We start from the raw sequence: 14418 nt of genomic DNA on the forward strand, positions 1-14418 counted from the left end.
AAACCTCTATAGTTGCCTGTTTCCCTGCCCACGTGTCCATTTAAATCTCCTCCTATAAATAACTTCTCCGTCTGGGCAATTCCTTGCACCAAGTCTCCAAGGTCTTCCCAAAATTTCTCCTTCGAACTCGTATCCAACCCTACTTGAGGTGCGTACGCACTAATAACATTGATGAGTTCTTGTCCTATTACAATCTTGATTGCCATGATTCTATCTCCTACCCTTTTGACATCTACAACATCTTGTGTTAAGGTCTTGTCCACGATGATGCCAACACCGTTTCTCGTTCTATTTGTGCCTGAATACCAAAGTTTAAACCCTGAGTTTTCTAGATCCTTTGCCTTAAGACCAACCCACTTAGTTTCTTGTAGGCACATAATATTTATCCTTCTCCTCACCATAACTTCCACTACTTCCATAGATTTTCCCGTTAAGGTTCCTATATTCCACGTTCCTAAACGCATTCTACTCTCTTAAACTCTACCATTCTGTCCTAGCTTCTTCACCCTCCCCCGTCCAATAGGATCAAAGTACTTCTTTTGTGTGTCCTGTGTAAAGTTGATAGGAGCATATGGTCCCAAACAACTTTGAGTGGAGTCGTTCGAAAAGAAGTTTCTATGGCCCCCTTGCTCATTTAACACTGCATTTGGGTGCCGATGGAGATACAGCGACCCTTGTTCACTTATCACTGTGCTCGCGCCACACAGCACGCCACTTACGGGTGACGCCCTAGCTTTAGCGCGATTTCGTTCTGGATTCATTTTCATAAGGATTCGACGTAACTGTGGAGTGCCCGCTGTCGACTACCTGACGCCCTCCCCCTCCTCCTTTACCCGGGCTTGGGACCGGCAATGTAAGATAAACTTACACAGGCGGAGTTAGTTTGAGTAGCAAAGCATGGAGATAAAATTGCCTACTAGTTGATGAGTTTTGTAAGTCTTTCCGTCCTCATTTGTCCTGACTTGGGACTTGGGAGGGAGCCCGAGGATTTTCCTACTTCCGTGTGTACATTTTATTTGTTTATTATGTAGGATATTTCATATGATGTGAACGTGAAAATTAATTTGAGAATCGAAATTAACATTAAATTTATAAATTGGAACCTATTCACCTCCCTTAAACTAGTACCATCCTTCATTGAAACATAACATATGAACACTCCATCACCACCTTCTCCTTTCACACCATGGTGGATTTTGCGGATTTCTCAACCACCAATCTCTTTCTCGCAAAGTACTTCCATGATAGTGATACATCGCCATGGTAGAGTCTCAAGCCAATGAAACAATTATAACTCATAAGTTTTTCTCCACTTAATATCATGTCATGAGCACGAAATGCGATAAAGAGGATACACCATGTTCATGCTCATTTCAAGACAGATAAGGACCCAAAGGAAGAGAAAAATAAAACCATCACAAACCCACCACTTAAACCCCAAAACCGAAACCAAAAAGAATTCGTGCTCCCTCACTCTTTCGACAGCCAACAATGGTGAACCTGAGGACGGCAATGGACTCAACCTTCTGGGACTTGAACGTTTCTTCGCCTCAGACCCTTGAGGGCTCCGCCATGGCCGTGTTGGGATTTAAAAGACTTCTCTACTTTGGAGATGTCTATCTCACAAATAAGAATGTAACACAGTGGAAATTGATAGGCAAGAGAAAAAGAATATTCAAGGTAACACTCAAAACTTTTCTTATTCTCACACAAACTAATACAAGAGAAATCACTCAAACACTCTTGGAAGCTATGAATGCTTCTTCTACTTATTCTCACTTTAGAGAGCCTTCTTGTCTCTCTTACTTCTTCTTCTTCTTTCTCACTTCTCTTTTCTTCTTCTTATATCTTACATTACAACACACTCACCTATATTTATAGGCAAGCATAACCAACCATACCAAGTGTGAATACCAAGTGTGAAATCATCCTAGCCATTATTCTTGATTCTCTTAAAGTAGCCCACCAACATAGACTTTGCTTATGAACATAATGAACACATGCCATATTCATGCTAGAATTGTCTAGCATTTTCAATGCATGTACCAACCATTCTAGAAGCAAGATTACCTTTCAACATCCCCCCTTAATCTTGCTTGTGACGCCGATTGAGTTTCTTAGTCTGATAGTTGCTGAATGTAGACTTCTTCTTCAAGGACTCCATTTAGGAAGGCGGACTTCACATCCATTTGTTGAATCTTCCATTTGTTTTGAGCTGCCAAAGAAATTAGCAATCGTATCGTTTCCAAACGAGCAACGGGTGTAAATACCTCATCATAGTCGATTCCGGCTCTTTGACTATAACCTTTCGTCACTAGTCTCGCCTTGTATCTTTCGACCTCTCCGTTGGCATTTTTCTTTGTCTTGTACACCCACTTGACTCCAATGGCTTTGTGTCCTTTTGGAAGATCAGTGAGTTCCCATGTTTCATTTTTCTCGATTGCTTTGATTTCTTCATCCATTGCTTTCCTCCACTTAGTATCTTGTACTGCTTCTTGGAAGTCGACTGGTTCACAATCAGCAAAGAGACAGAAATGTGTAGGATTATCAAGTCTTTCAGCTACCTCATAGAGATCTCGTATACTTCTTGTGCGTGGTACTTCTCTTTCATTTAGGCTCCCACTTGATGATGTTGATGCTGGTGAATTGCCATGATTGGTTGATATTGGTGAAGCAGGTGGAGTAGTGGATTCTTGTTGAACCTCTCTTGCTTGCTTCATCGTCCCTTGTTCATTCTCTTCTTGAAATTGAGGAAATAAATGAAGATCTCCTGCATGCGGGCCAAAATCCCATTCTTCTTCTTCGTCGAACGTCACGTCTCGACTGATCACCGTCTTTCCATTGTTTGGATTATACAACTTGTAGCCTTTTGAATTTGAGTCATAGCCGATGAAGATGAACTTCTCACTTTTGTCGTCGAGTTTGGCTCTCCTCTCGTCTGGTACATGTACATGGGCTATGCTTCCAAAAACTCTTAGATGAGAGATACCTGGTTTTATTCCACTCTATGTTTCTTGCGGAGTCTTTCCCCACACACTTCTTGTTGGAGATCGATTGGATAGGTAGACAGCACATGCTACAGCTTCTGCCCATAACTCCTTAGGCAATCTCTTGCTTTTGAGCATACTTCAAGCCATGTCGAGGATAGTTCGATTTTTTCTTTCCGCCACACCATTTTGTTGAGGGGATCTTGGAACTGTCAAAGGTCGACGAATTCCATTGGCTTCACAAAATTCTTGAAATTCCTTTGAAGTGAATTCTCCTCCTCGATCAGATCTCATGGCTTTGATCTTGCAACCACTCTCTTTTTCTACGGCGGCTTTGAACTTCTTGAATGCTCCAAAGACTTCTGATTTCTGCTTCAAGAAATAAACCCAGGTTTTTCTTGAAAAATCATCAATGAAGAGAAGGAAATAATTATTTTTACCCAAAGAGCTTGGTTTTATAGGACCGCACACATCGGTGTGAATGAGCTCAAGTGGCTTCTGGGCTCTTGTGGTCGACTCCTTTGGAAAGCTTTTCCTGAATTGTTTTCCAAGTAAACATCCTTCACAAACTTGATCAGGGTGGCTGATGCACGGTAATCCTCTCACCATCTCCTTCTTAGATAATAACTCCAATCCCCCGAAGTTAAGATGCCCAAAACGAAGATGCCAAAGCCAAGATATGTCTTTGTAACATATCTTGAGACACTTTGCAACATCGTTTTGAATGTTCATGGGAAACATCCTATTCTTTGACATTTTCGCCTTGGCAATTAATCTTCCTTTGTCATCTCTAAGAAAAAGGATATAATTTTTTGTATGAAAATCATAACCTTTTTCTTGAAGGATTATTTTGTGAAAACATGTTCATCTGAGCAACATCATATAACATGCAATTAACAATTAAAGGCGGAATCATGCTTGTATGCACTCAAAAACAAAACATGACCATGAAATTCAAAGCCTAGTAGATTGGTGAACCAATAATCAACTCAAAACAAAGTGAGTTGAAATTAATACCTTTGTAGATTCCTCTTTGCATAAGCAAAGGCTAATCACCCAAAGAGATAGGGCCTTCATTCCTTGCTTCTTAGATCCATGGATTTGGATGGAAGAATAGGTTCTCTAAGTTCCCAAAATTGAGAACCTCTAAGTCTCTTCACCAAGGTTAGATTGTAGAAGAAATGAGTGACCTTGGAGTAGTAGGATTGCTAGATGTACCCTCCAAGGTGTTGGCCTCTTTAGAGAGAAAATGGAGAGACAATTCTCACCAATTTTCCCCAAAAATAAACCCTTTTAATCCTTAATGAATATTTGGCTATAAAGTCATTTATATAGTCACTTCTTTAAGTGACCTAAATAACCAAAACCCTAATTCATCACACTATGGCCGGCCATATTGGGATTTTTGGGCTTTAATGAATCTTTATTCATTAAATTGTCATACAACTTAAGTTAATGGGCTTGACGTTCGAAGCCCATTGGGCCTTAAGGTCCAAAACTATCCCGAAGTCTTTAACGAACTTATTCGTTTGATTAATTAACATATTAATTAATATTTGCCATAAATAAATGATTAAACCATTTAATCATTCTTACTCATTTCCGTTTAATCTTCAATCTCCACCTCTTATGGTGTGCGATCCATTAGGTTCCTTTTAGCGAGGTAGTGGGCGATTAAAACCATTTTACATCGATTGTGAATTGAAACTATTTTCAATTCTCCCTTTAGTGATTATACACGTTTAGGGCTTCCACAAACCATGAGTGACACCTAGCAGCATATCATGGTTACCCAAGCTAATCAGAAGAGGTTAGAGAACCTATTCAGTTCGGGATTACAAATGCAATACGGTCTTTCTCTAATCTAATACTCTTGACCACATTGTTTGGTTTGATAGTTCATTTGCTCATGTCTACTATCCAATGTGTGTCTTGTGCTTATATGATTACCTTGAATGTGATTCGGAACGCATTCCCAAATCTCATTCATACTCTGGCCAGAGATTCAAATCATATCATAGAGTATTCTCCCTCAAACGGTTTGAAGGTTAGAGATCCCTTGTTGCGCATTCACTTGTCTCCATAGCTAAGTGGCTTGACCCCAACGATGCCGTGGACACCCTCCTGATGGAGTGACTTTGACATAATCAAAGATCAAGGACTTAACCACAAGACAACTATGATGCCTCAGGTCAAAGGACTACTTTGCATTATCCCAACCATGAGTTCTCACGTGACATGGAATATGAGAACTCTTCGTTGATCGCGTTCAGTGAACTCATTCTCTATTGAGCACCTACCGTACTTGTCTTGATGTCACACACACCAATGACTCGAGACTAATCACTCTCCCTGAGAGAAGACATAGTACGTACTGATCTTAACGGACTATCAACGCCCAATTGGCAATCCTATGATCAGGAACGTTTAGGATGTGTTTACGAAAGAATGGTCTCATGAATCTAACTTCATTAGATTACATTCTCCCAATCACATATTCCTTGGACTTTATCGTTTAAGCATATAACATTTATATGAGACGGCTCAAACAATAATCTATGCCCTTTATATGTTAAACTAGATTAGTTTAACATGTGAAATGTCCGTAAAGTATCATCACATGATTGGCTTTAGGGCACATTTCCAACAATCTCCCACTTGCACTAGAGCCAATCAGCTTGGTCATCTTGATGATACCTTTTCTGTAGTCATTTCATAAATGGTTGAATAGTAGGCCTAGACAGTGGACATCTATATGTGTTATCCATAGAAGCAACCTTGAGAATAACGACGTCACCATTATACATGATTCTCAATCATGTGGTTCAGTCTCTCATTTGAGTTCGGATCTTGATGAGACCTTGATTCCCAGGCTTGAGCTATCGCCCCATTAGTGTCATACACTTTCTGGTTGGAACCGAATAGAGAGTTCATAAATGAACTTTCCCATCCAAACAACATTGTTGTAAACTTCTATATGGCAATATATCTTGCATTCATAATGGAACACACTAAAGTCATTACTTTAATGTTTCCATCCAAATATCTTTTTAGTCATAATAAAGAGATATTCGTTTATCTCTTCATTCATAATGAAGAAACATCCAATGATGGATTAGATTCATAATCTAATACATTTACGCTTCCATTACGTTACTTTGATTCTTCCTCGATCTTTGAGGAATTTATCCTTTAGTATTTCTTAAATACTTAAGGATTCACTTGACAGTTGCCATGGTTCTGATCCTGGGCTTGCACTGATATCGTCTTGTACCGTTTTAGGTACAACTCATATCAATGTTTTTCATACAATATGAAATACATAAATCATCTTTCTGCGTATGCATAAAGGATTCTATTTACGCATTATTTCTTTGGGAGTCAAAGGGGCACATTCCCTTTGAGAAGGGCAACTTGCTAGTCTCACTAGAATCGTCCTTCTTATTGAAGTTTATCATCATATGAGAAACTTCCTACCATCCCATGTATATAGACTATATCTCCCATATACATTCTATCGTTTATAGAATGCTTAAAGTCATAACTTTAACGAAGAAGTATTCTTTTCATTTCCAAAATTAATATATCATATATATTTAAATTTTAGGAACATGATTAACTCCAACTAATTTTTTTTAAAACTAGTAAACAAAAGATTCATTTACATCTTTATGAGAAATCAAACGATTTGATCCTTTTCTCATAAAATGCAAATAGCTCCCACTAACTTGCTAAGATCCATGATGGATGGATCTCTACAACTTACATGTCTTGTGATTTATAGTTTTAGACATATATTATCAAGACTATCTTAATAATGGTTTCGGAAACCCATATTATGTCCAAACATTGAATCACCATTTAGTTGTAGCTAGCAATCTTCGAATTAATTGAAACTAAGACTACGTCAAAAATGGTTCCTTTAAAGTCAACCATTCTCTTTGATTGTAGTCACCTTAAGCTACCAATTAGCTTATGAAGGTTTCATTATTTCGAGTCAAATGGTACTTTACCATTTCCTTGAGTATATATCGTATATGCACTCAATGTAGTCATAAGGATTTTCATTCTTATCGACTACTTTGGAGCTTGTGGTATAGGAACTAGGTTGTTATATTTGTTGATTACTATCTTGTCTCTCAAAGAACCCATTCTTCGAGTTCTATCTCTCGTTCATTTGCTCTTAGGCAAATCACATTGTAGAATTATAATGAACTACCCAACAAAACAACCTTTGTTAGTTGGTTTATAGAAGCGATATCCAAAAGTTATTTTAAGGATATCCTACAAGATTGTTATCAAACAAATATTGCTTGTTAGCACACAACCCCAAATCTTTAACATGCTTAAGATTTGTCTTTCTTTCCAACTACATCTTATGGAGTCATGAAAATATTGGAAGATCTTCTCATTGACAATCATATTGTTTTAGAAGTATATATCCTATATATGGGTAATAGATAATATCTAACGAACTAAAACTTATTCGAGTTCGTTCTTCTCCTAATGGAGAAATACATTATCTTTTGATGCTATTTTCCTTGATATCTTTCAAGGAAACTCATCTAAAGTGTTACCTTTCCTTGGATCAAATCTAAGGAGGTAAATACTTTAGACGTCTTACTCATCAACTTACATTACTTGAATTCTTTGAAACATTTTGCAAAGTATTCGGACTTGTGTTTATTCAAAATAAACTATAGTCCAACCGAGAGTGATCTTCGGTGAATGTTATCCAATATGAGTAGTATTATGTTTGTGGACAAATACCACTAACATCTAAGTGAATTACCCTCAACAACTTTGTGATTCTTTTTTCTTTCCAAAAGAATAAAGATTCGAACATTTCGCCTTTATACAATTTTAACAAGAAGGTATTGGATCCGGATCTAACGATCCAAAGCGTCCATCTATGACCAACTCGTAATTTATGTTTTAAAGGTATCACAACTTTAGTTGGGATTAGTCACTACCTTGCAACCTTTTGGGTTTTAAGCATCATTATTTTCTAAACAGTTAACACTACCATATTATCTCTACTATAGAGATAATTAATTAGATTACCATAATCCAATCATTGATTAATAAAGAACATTGTTTTGTCAAACAAAACATTTATCCATTTCACATAGTGACGGAATTTAGTTCCTTAAAATTGGAATATAAAGACAATCTATGTTTTTCCAATTTCTTTGGTAGTTCATATGAGGAAGTAAGTACCATCTGCTTTCGCAGAGATCTACATTTGATTCACGTTTCGAATGTGAAGTACTTTCTCTTCTCTCATTAATCTTCTACTTCTTATTAGCCACACTTTTACAACGATTGTAAAACATAGTTACTAATACGGAATCAAGCATTCAAGTAGAAGAACCAACTGTTTTGAACTTTTCAAGAACATTTTACAACACCTTCGAAAGGTGTGTTCTTGACACTTGCAAGACATTTCTTGCAAATACCCCTTCCAATGTCCATCCTTTCATAAAGAAAGTTTGTTCCCTTGGAGTTATTTATCTTCTTTATTTGACTTTCACCTTTGACTACATTAGTCATGGTCCCTAAACTCCCACTATCTCTCTTGAAACCTTTTTCAATTGTGTTATACACATCAAACATTTTGGAGAGCATGTGGTTATTGTTCACTACATAGTTTACAATAAACTTAGTGAACCATTAGGATAGGGAAACAAAGGTGAAGTCCTCGCCTAGTTTCCGTCTCGTTAAGTGGTTTATCACTTCAACATTCAATGATTCAAAATCATCATAAGTCCATGTTAGTGGACTATTTTTGTCAATCAACCATTATATTCTAAACATAATTACAAACTTTAAAGAGTTATACAAGGCAACTCTTATTTCTTCACACAACAAATTGTAAGTGAAGAATTATGGCACATTAAGTGTCCATGCCTTTGTGCTTTCTTCTCAAGTTCTTTGTTCATTTAACAAAGAAACAAGCACTAAGTGTTTGCATTGACTAAGGGTTGTTCAAAGCAACTCCTATTTCTTCATACAACAATTTGTAATTGAAGAATTATGACATTAAAAGTGTTGTCCTCTTTATGATAGACCTTTTCTAACATATTCTTCTAATGATACATTATCAATAGGAAGATTGTGAGGATGAGACTACTTAGATACATATACAATCCATTTAAGACATTCTTTGGGATTGTGGTACCAAGTCCGGAAACTAAAACATTCGGTTTTGTCAAGTGTTGGATAGCGTTTGCAAATATATTGGTAAACAAATACATAACGAATATAGATTGATTGATTTTAAGCCATTTGATTCGGGTCTTTAAATCAAAATAGCACCACCCACTATTTTTGGCAAATTCCATATCCCTCATTGGAATTCGAGAGTTTTGGATGAAACTCCTAGTAGGTTATGGGAGGCTCACTATTACCAAGCCCACCGCACGATGATACGATGTATGGCTAGCAACAATAATAATGAGAGAGTACGCTTACTCATTTGCAACTAATGCAAGTACCCATCTTATTTGGCCTCTAGAGAATGTCACCTCACAATGATATGATGTTGGCTCCATTTCACTTAGTTAAGTCATTCCCACCATGCTTAGTTCGTGAAGGGGTTCAAGAATAGCCTCACGATGATACGATGTCGGCCATCCTCGTTGCCTACACCAACCTCATCATATGTATATGGATTCCTCCTGAGTATAAGCATGCACTTTGTACTCCCCCATGATAGGGTGAAGCCGGTGTACAAGTCATAAACGATTGGATCCCACCACGGTGGAAGGCCACGAAAGAGTGTTCTAAGCACTTTCCGCTTATCAACTTAATATTGGTTTGGTTGAGGGTTTTAGGTCTCATCACATATAAACATACATTTTAATCTCTATTAAAACAATTTTGGTCCTATTACAACTATTGGTCCATCTCATTGTTTTAGTTGTACATAATACTCCCACTATGCTTTTAAAACGATTTTTAAAGCAAGAGTATATGATACTACTAACATAAACTTTGCATTCATTTGATGGACTATATATAGTTGCCTTAGGGCCTAAGGATGATTATGAACCTTTGTTTAGATTCAACACGAGCCTTGTGTTAAATCTCGGTCTAGGGATGGTGATTGATTTTAGTTACGCGTTTAATCACATTAAGGCGTATTGTCTTAGGGGCGTTGGACCCAACTACTTCATTTTCATGCATATCGTATAAAGCAAGAAAGAAGTACTTCAAAGTAAAGGTGAGCTTATGCTCATTACAACATTTGCATATAACAAATTACTTTAAAGTAAAGAAGAGCTTAAGCCCTTTTACAACATTTGATCAAATCAAATTACAACCAAAATCTAATCTACACATTCCCATGGTTCAAACAAATTTGAAACGCCTTTCACATAGCTCAATTATATTAGGCTTAGGTTCATAATCACCCTTTAATTAATTAACACTTTAACTAATTAATTTGAATGCAACATTTTCATTTGGTTTTTGTATCCATAAAATTGATTTAAATGGAGCTAAACAAAATGAAAATCCAATTCTCATTTAAAGAAACAAAACAATTTTGTTCTCATCCTATTTGGGCCATCATGCAATTAACCTCAACTTTTGGGCCATATTGCAATAACAAAAACTTTTGGGGTCACTTTGTACAATACACAAAAGTCACTACTTCATGTAAATACAACTAGAACCCAAACTTTTAATAATGCAAAAACTTCATTAAAGGAACAAAACAATTTGTCCTTTAGCGTTTTTGGACCTAAACGTAAAAACGTAAACTTTTGGGCCAAAGTGCAAATACACAAAAGTATCAAAACTTTATGTAATTGCATAAAAGCCCCAAAAGTACTCCCTTTGAGGGAGTGGCCGGTTTTGGGGAGAGGATAAGAGTGATGTGTGTGTTGATTTGTGAGTTTTGTCAAAATTAATCATGCAAGTGTATGTAAGATAAGTTTTTGAAATAATTCAATCACAATTATTTCAATCATCATTTATACAAATATCTAACACTTTAAATACATGATAAATCATTTAAAAACATATCACATAAACTTTATGAAATAAATCAAAACTTTGAATCAAAACACCAAACCTTTTTGTTCTTGGCAAGAACATCAAGAACAATGAAGAACATCCATGAAAAACCCAAATTTTTCCATGAACTTTTTTCACCCAAAAACATTCCAAAACCATTCTTACTTAAGGGAAATAACATCTAACCAAACTAGGGTACTTAGGGGTTCCAAAGAACACATTAAAACACTTTTAACAAGTCAAACAAGAACCCAAAAATCCACCCTTTGGTTTTGGCCGAATTTTCCCAAAAGCATGGCACCAAATTTTAGCTCCAATATTCATGCTCATATGAACAACATCTACAACATTTGAGATAGCAAATTTTCCAACAAAATTTACTTTCAAAGAAGCAAGAATAAAGCTTGTAACAATTACAACTTTTAAATCACAAACTTATGAACTACAAAACACAAAAGGATTCACCAACTACTAGACCTAGGCTCTGATACCACTTGAAGGATTATTTTGTGAAAACATGTTCATTTGAGCAACATCATATAGCATGCAATTAACAATTAAAGGCGGAATCATGCTTGTATGCACTCAAAAACAAAACATGACCATGAAATTCAAAGCCTAGTAGATTGGTGAACCAATAATCAACTCAAAACAAAGTGAGTTGAAATTAATACCTTTGTAGATTCCTCTTTGCATAAGCAAAGGCTAATCACCCAAAGAGATAGGGCCTTCATTCCTTGCTTCTTAGATCCATGGATTTGGATGGAAGAATAGGTTCTCTAAGTTCCCAAAATTGAGAACCTCTAAGTCTCTTCACCAAGGTTAGATTGTAGAAGAAATGAGTGACCTTGGAGTAGTAGGATTGCTAGATGTACCCTCCAAGGTGTTGGCCTCTTTAGAGAGAAAATGGAGAGACAATTCTCACCAATTTTCCCCAAAAATAAACCCTTTTAATCCTTAATGAATATTTGGCTATAAAGTCATTTATATAGTCACTTCTTTAAGTGACCTAAATAACCAAAACCCTAATTCATCAGACTATGGCCGGCCATATTGGGATTTTTGGGCTTTAATGAATCTTTATTCATTAAATTGTCATACAACTTAAGTTAATGGGCTTGACGTTCGAAGCCCATTGGGCCTTAAGGTCCAAAACTATCCCGAAGTCTTTAACGAACTTATTCGTTTGATTAATTAACATATTAATTAATATTTGCCATAAATAAATGATTAAACCATTTAATCATTCTTACTCATTTCCGTTTAATCTTCAATCTCCACCTCTTATGGTGTGCGATCCATTAGGTTCCTTTTAGCGAGGTAGTGGGCGATTAAAACCATTTTACATCGATTGTGAATTGAAACTATTTTCAATTCTCCCTTTAGTGATTATACACGTTTAGGGCTTCCACAAACCATGAGTGACACCTAGCAGCATATCATGGTTACCCAAGCTAATCAGAAGAGGTTAGAGAACCTATTCAGTTCGGGATTACAAATGCAATACGGTCTTTCTCTAATCTAATACTCTTGACCACATTGTTTGGTTTGATAGTTCATTTGCTCATGTCTACTATCCAATGTGTGTCTTGTGCTTATATGATTACCTTGAATGTGATTCGGAACGCATTCCCAAATCTCATTCATACTCTGGCCAGAGATTCAAATCATATCATAGAGTATTCTCCCTCAAACGGTTTGAAGGTTAGAGATCCCTTGTTGCGCATTCACTTGTCTCCATAGCTAAGTGGCTTGACCCCAACGATGCCGTGGACACCCTCCTGATGGAGTGACTTTGACATAATCAAAGATCAAGGACTTAACCACAAGACAACTATGATGCCTCAGGTCAAAGGACTACTTTGCATTATCCCAACCATGAGTTCTCACGTGACATGGAATATGAGAACTCTTCGTTGATCGCGTTCAGTGAACTCATTCTCTATTGAGCACCTACCGTACTTGTCTTGATGTCACACACACCAATGACTCGAGACTAATCACTCTCCCTGAGAGAAGACATAGTACGTACTGATCTTAACGGACTGTCAACGCCCAATTGGCAATCCTATGATCAGGAACGTTTAGGATGTGTCTACGAAAGAATGGTCTCATGAATCTAACTTCATTAGATTACATTCTCCCAATCACATATTCCTTGGACTTTATCGTTTAAGCATATAACATTTATATGAGACGGCTCAAACAATAATCTATGCCCTTTATATGTTAAACTAGATTAGTTTAACATGTGAAATGTCCGTAAAGTATCATCACATGATTGGCTTTAGGGCACATTTCCAACATTTCTAAGAGTTGACCCAAACTCAAAATGTTGCTTTTCATATTGGGCACGTAGTAGACATTTGAAATTAATTGGTGACCGCCATTTTCAAGGGGAATAAGGATGTTACCTTTTCCTTTTACGGGTATTTTGGATTCGTCTCCAAAAGAAACGTTGCCACTCACTGATTCATTGAGCTCTACGAACACGCTTCTTTTTCCACACATGTGGTTGCTAGCGCCGGTGTCAAGATACCATGTATAGTCTTGGTCTCCATTATTGTTCTTGCACGCTAGTAGCACAACGCCATTCTCTTCTTTATCTTCTTTCACATAATTGACCTTCTCATCAAGTCTGTTGTTTGGAGCTTTACATTCCCAAGCATAATGCCCGAACTTTTGACAATTATAGCATTGAACTTGAGATTTTTCATACCTCAAGTTTGAGCGTCCTCTCCCACGACCTTTTGTTGAGCTTTCTCCTCTTTCGTAGTTGCTATGGTTGTTGAAGTTCCAACTTCGTCCACGCCCATGTCCACGTCCGCGACCTCGGCCACGACTTCTTCCGTACTGGCTTCTCTCGTTGTCGAAGCTTTCTTCTTTCTTCTTTGGCTGAATATGTATCTTGAGAAGCTGCTCATCATTCCCTTGCCTCTTCTTATGTTTCTCTTCATATGCTTGTAGCGAACCCATTAATTGCTCTATACTGATTTCTTCCAAGTCTTTAGTTTCTTCAATTGTCACGACAATGTGCTCGAACTTGGGGTCCAACGAGCGTAGTATCTTCTCCATAATTCTAACATCTTCTAATTTTTCACCGTTTCTTTTTAATTGATTGGAAACGGCTAAAACTCTTGAGAAGTAATCGGAGATTGATTCAGACCCTTTCATTTGTAAAGATTCGAACTCACCTCTTAATACTTGAAGACGAACCTTTTTCACTTATTCGGCTCCTTTGTAAGAGGTTTGAAGCTTCTCCCATGCTTGCTTGGCGGAGGTTGCACTTGAGACCTTCTCAAAACCATTGTCATCTAATGCTTGGTAGATGAGGTAGAGAGCCTTCTTGTCTCTCTTTCTTGAGTCTTTCAAACTCTCCTTCTGGGGTTGGGGCAGAGTAGCTTCATCT

At 37.1% G+C, this 14418-nt stretch overlaps 1 protein-coding gene across 4 annotated transcripts in view; it reads left to right on the forward strand.

The window, feature by feature from the left end:
* Positions 1–14418, forward strand: part of LOC126627837 (protein TRIGALACTOSYLDIACYLGLYCEROL 4, chloroplastic-like) — a 48495-nt gene that overhangs the window by 13649 nt on the left and 20428 nt on the right. The window contains exon 1 of one of the 4 annotated variants that reach the window (XM_050297409.1): positions 892–932. The exons of the other annotated variants lie outside the window; for them this stretch is intronic. The gene's annotated coding sequence lies outside the window, so the exon portion shown is untranslated. Of the gene's footprint in view, positions 1–891; positions 933–14418 lie in introns of those variants that run through there. 4 annotated transcript variants of the gene reach the window in all.

Source organism: Malus sylvestris, chromosome 7 (assembly GCF_916048215.2).
Source record: "Malus sylvestris chromosome 7, drMalSylv7.2, whole genome shotgun sequence".
Lineage (NCBI taxonomy): Eukaryota > Viridiplantae > Streptophyta > Magnoliopsida > Rosales > Rosaceae > Malus > Malus sylvestris.